Here is a 5,489-nt window from a genome sequence, read left to right on the forward strand (position 1 = left end):
AACATTAAATTTAAAAACTGTACTTTTGAGTTAAAATATATATTTATCATTTTAATAAATGACAAATTAAAAAAGCATGAACATTTTTTTGTATTGAAAAAATATCAAACCGTGACACCAAAGTATCGAACCGAACCGAACCGTGAATGTTGTGTATCATTGCACCCCTATTAGTTAGTTAGTTAGTTAGTTATGGCAATGGATTGAAAATACCCCCCCACACCCCACCGCACCCCAACCCTAACGGCTGCACCTCCCGAAGAATTTTGTCTGGGCTCTTATCTCACTTTTTTATTTCAAACAATCAACAGAAAATTTCACAGACATATTTTTACGTGAGGTTTTTAAGGCTGTAGTGTTAATTTTTAAGTAACACGAGCCCAGCCGTAGCAGCAACGCTAGGCTAACACTAACTAGCTAGCAAGATTATAAACCTGGTGCTAAACTAAGAGAAGCCACAAAATCAGTTTGAATAAGAGTAAACATTTACTCACCAAGTCAGTGTATCAGGTAAAGATCCACAGCAATGACAACAATAATATCTTGAGCTGACGCTTTTCCAGGTTTGCTCAACATATTCCATAAAAAATGCTGGTAACAATGAACATGCGGACTGATCCGAGAGGGAGGAGGACGGTGGTGACGTGGCATTTTCAAAACACATCTTTCATCCTTCCGCACTGAGAAGCAAAACTTCCATCTTACTTAGTTTTTCTAAGTTAAGACAACTCAAATAAATTGAGTTTATCAGCGTTTGCATAAAAAGTACTGGTAACTTATTTAAATCGAGTTCTAATAACAAATTGATAAAAAACTGAGTTCAGCCTATTTAATATTTTTAATTAAACACAATATTACATTTTACAGTGTATTGGTAAAGGCAGACTGCAGAGCCAGGTGCTTGATTTTATATGCCCGTGGTAATGAGAGTGAAAACACCTGAATTCAAAGAGTCATTGGATGAAAACTTTTATCCATAGAGCTTAGGCCACAGTCCACTTTGGTTCCTATTAAACTGCCAAACCGCAAATTTTATTTTATTTAATAAAGAAAAGAAAGCATCTCTGGATAGAAAATGTATATTAAGAAAAAATTAAAAGTGCTAATATCCATCCAGTGTTTCAGCATTATTGCATATGGTGCACTTTATATCTAGGTACACATTTTCAACATTAACGAGGTGCTTATTGGCACGGATTTTAGAAATATACTGGCTCCTTTTTAGTCATTGCAAAGTGCTTCTTGACAGTCTAGTAGTAGTCAAATACTTTAAAAGAAAAAAAGAATAGGGAAGATGGTTTAAATTTAATCTGGAACACTTAAAGTGTCGTTTTTGTGTATTAAGAATTTATCTGTTGATTATTGTTGAGGGAAAATGGTTATTCAAGTCACCACCTTGTAAGATTTATGCCTTTAAGGCAAAATAGGAATCCAGTTCTTTTTGTACTTGTAATAAGTACAACCTCTACCAAGAAACATTTGGCAGTAAGTAAAGTTATTAGGAGGTTAATAGAATCTTCTTAGTTACCTTATAGAATAATGTCACAATAACTACAGTACTAGACCTATTTGTTACTTTCCGTGACTGGCTATGAGCCAGAACCCGAAGTAACATCCAGAGGACCTGACGAGGTAACATGCTCGCATATCGTTGTCATTGCCAATAAGTTAGTCTTTTGGACTGATAATGAACTTTTTCCCAGGGTTACCTGTTGTGTTGTTGTGTTTGAGGGTGATCTCGCTTGTATTTGTTGTTATATTGTTACCTGTGTTTGCCCCCTGCTTTATCTAAACATCGTGGCAATAAAAACAAAACAACAAAAGCACACAAACCTTAAGTGTATCTTTAGAAAGACACAAACTGAAACACAAAATACCTCAGTACTCACTTCATTCACTCAGCTGTTTTATCTGCGGGATGAACGTGTTGTCTGGTTTGAAACAGTTTGCAGGAGTTGACGATCAATTCTCCCACAGCGTCAATCTACCTTGCTACTACAGTAGTATCTCTGAGCAGCCCTCACTCTCTCCCTTAGAGCGGATTGGTGAGGCTTGTATCGGATTGCGCTCTGATTGGTCGTTCGCTTCTCATAGAGCGGTACGTCAGGCCAGTTGCACCACCGCCGTCATGTTTCACCCCCTCCTCAGTCGAACAACGGTGCTTTTTAGGATGCTGGAGCAACGCGGTATCATATCATCAGGACCACAAGTCTGAGTGGGATGGAGACAGTGAGTGAGGTATGTACAACGAGGACGGTTTTCCTCTTTTCCGTGCCAATAAGCAGTGAAAGATTACGCTTTTCTTATCTTGTGGGATGCATTACGCAGGGATGGTTCTACTTTTTAAAATTTCTGCAGTATGAGTGGATTCATCCGTCCTCGCATCATCTGTCCTTCCACATTTCCGAGCGCTCATCCGCAGGTTTTCGGGTGTCCCCTCTATTGTTGAGCTTTGGTCTTTGCTTTAGTACGTTCGGGTTATCGGGATACACGCCTGGGTCTTTAGGGATGCCGTTTGGCGACTTCGGTGCAATCCCAGCTGAGCACTCCCTGATCTCCGTCCTCTTTGGCACGGCTGTCACCTCTGCACTCACCGTTAGAAATGCGTAGTTTGTCCGGGGCAATGAGGACACCAGGCATAGGTAGCCAAGTTACAATGCACCTGAATCAAAGTTTAAACGGATGCATTTATTCAATTTTTATGCGATTTTTTTCTCGACGCTCGCTTGCAAAGAAAATAGATCTTGTAAGAAAATATTAAAATTTTAAAGATGGGCTATATTTGTCGTGACTGATGAATAATATAAGCTTTAGGAAATCGTTTAGATATATGGAAAGAAAAACGTTCTGCTGGATATTTTGCCCAAAATATATAAACCTTTAAATAAATGAAATAAAAGTCGTCTTGTATAATTGTTAGTGTTGTATCATAATTGTTATTTATTATCTGTTGGTAGTAAGTGATGCTCAGTGGATCAGACTTTGGTGTCCAGTGGCAACATCTCCAAAAAGAAGAAAATGGATGCTCTTAAATTTCCCTCACATCACCTTGTGAAAAGACCTCTTTTTAGTGAATTCACATAAGCTGTGTGAGCTTCCTTAAACCTTAATACCTATGCTTAATTTGAGGCTTTACTTAGTCTCCATGGTAATATTGAAATATCATTTTATCACTTATGTAGCAAACAGTCTGATGAGATTAATAGGAAGGCTTAAAGTTTAGAGCCAAGAGACTGCAAGCTCTTCCTAAGAGTTGTGTTTCTTGCTGCATCTGCTGGGTCATTTTAGATCACTAGCTGGATCAAACGCTAATCCTCTTTGTGATGCAGCCATATGATGGTTTCCATTGCATGTCCATCTGCCCATACAGCCATTAACGCTCACTGCCAGACTGCCTCTGCGTCTAGCAGCGTCTTGTTGTTTACGTTGTATGCAGCTGATCATGTGCCTATACTTGCTCATATAGGTTCGTGTACGTGTCTGTGCTCTGCTTACTCTGACTGCTTTCACTAATCACATTTCTGCAAGGTGTAATTAGTCGCGGGAATCTAAAGCTTTAATCCTTGGTTAAAGTACTGTATCTTTGCTTAGTCAGTGGTGCTTCCCGTGTTACACTGGGCTTACAATCAGCATTTATTTAGAGCACGTGAGTGCATTTTACATCGAGGCTGTTCGAAATAAATGGCAGAATACAAAAGAGATAATGTCAAGCTGACTCTATTATTGAATAGAAATCATCTGTAAAAATAAGGGCATTGTCATATATTAGATTATTAGTGATTCTCAGTGGTTGGAGAAATAGGTATAGTTTAGATAAATGCATTGTATATAAGAAATCTAATTATACATAAAAAGCTATCATGTTTATTATGTTGATCTGTGTAAAAATCACAGTTCTATTCTTGCACGGTAAATTTTAGCCATTCAAAGGGCAACTGAATGAAGTCAGGACAATAGCTCTGTATTTACCCATCCAAAACAGCCAGGACTTAGGCTGGCTAATAATAGGCTGACATGTGCACAGCTTATTTTCTTGCTGTGTTTGTGCCAGCTCTTTCTCTTCCCTAAAAGCACAGATTGACAGACTCTTTACCAAGAAATGTACATTTCCTGGCGTATTTGAGAATAGCTCATTCAATAGGAAACAGCAGTTTTCCCCCATAGTCCAATTAAAACACAAATAATAGTAAAGTAATGATCCAAGGAGTAAACAGTAACATGGCCACAACCAAAGCAGCCCCATAACATTTAGGAAAAGGTGCTGTAAAGAAATCAATGGCTACCACAGGACCACAATCTATGGATCTACAGTAATTTCTTGAGTGTCACTCACTCTGCTACTGTAAATCAGGATGATATACCTGCTTATACAGAGCAAAGTTATGGTTTCATGTACCTAGTATGTTTCTGAGAGTGGCTCTTCCCTATCTTCCTAAGAAATGTAATGCTTTTTTGTTGAGATGTTAAACCAATAACATGAATCTTTTACAGTGTGAGCATCTTAGTGGGTGTTTTGTGTGTAAAAGTGAGCCATTAGTCTATTAATGACCCTTAGTGAAATTGCACCATGTAAGGAGCATGGAATTGACTGATTGAATTAATGAAAGCAACCGCAAGAAGCTTGTGTTTTGAAGTGGTGATCATTTGCACATACTGTGACAACAGTCATAATGATAACAATCAGGGATCACCGTGGTACCATTCTAGTACTGCGAACTGCTTCTTTACTGACATGTGTCTTTTGTTCTAAAATATTCTGTTTCTGGCAGTTTGGCTTGTTGCCACTTTGTTGCTGTTTGACTGTGATGACACAGTGTTATCACTGTTGTGCATGTTTTGGGTGGATAGGACTGTTTAAACGTCGCTTCTGGGTCTTAAAAGTGGAAATACCTAAAAGCTTCTCCTGGACTCCTGTAGTAGCAAAAAAAAAACCTTTCAGTTGTATAGACGTTTATGGCAAACTCCATTAATAATCATCAAATTGTGTGTTTATAAAATTTTTAACATATTTAATGGATCTGTTGATATATTTATTATTTATTATCATGGATTAAATTTGTTCTTCAGCTCTGAAAATTTCAGTGCTCCCTATAATGCTATCTGGCATACTCTAAAATAGTGTTACATTTTGATTCTACTTTGATGGCCTTTAATTCGAGAATGTTATTGGATGGCAAATAAATTGAGAACATGCTGCGTTGGCAGCAGTAATCTTTTTTCTTTTTTAGGGGTAGACCTTTATTGACTGTACATCATTATCAGCCAATGATCACTTTCCTGACTGCCAAAAAAACTGGCAACTATCACTGGTTGTGCATTGTATCTCATCAGTTTGCAGTCTGGGGTCGAGATCATAAATGTGCATGATAGAATTTCACTATGCTGTCATGAAGGACTGAAAGACTTTAAAACAAGGCAAGGCAAGTTTATTTGTATACAGTGGGGCAAAAAAGTATTTAGTCAGCCACCGATTGTGCAAGTTCCCCCAC

General features: G+C 38.0%; 1 protein-coding gene across 1 annotated transcript in view; it reads left to right on the forward strand.

The window, feature by feature from the left end:
• The first annotated feature begins 2,137 nt into the window (after positions 1-2,137).
• The window catches only part of b3galt1b (UDP-Gal:betaGlcNAc beta 1,3-galactosyltransferase, polypeptide 1b), a 59,563-nt gene continuing 56,211 nt past the window's right edge, over positions 2,138-5,489 (forward strand). The window contains exon 1 of the mRNA XM_005723432.1: positions 2,138-2,238. The gene's annotated coding sequence lies outside the window, so the exon portion shown is untranslated. The remainder of the gene's footprint in view (positions 2,239-5,489) is intronic.

This window comes from Pundamilia nyererei, unplaced genomic scaffold (assembly GCF_000239375.1).
Source record: "Pundamilia nyererei isolate P.nyererei 1_Seehausen unplaced genomic scaffold, PunNye1.0 scaffold00009, whole genome shotgun sequence".
NCBI lineage: Eukaryota > Metazoa > Chordata > Actinopteri > Cichliformes > Cichlidae > Pundamilia > Pundamilia nyererei.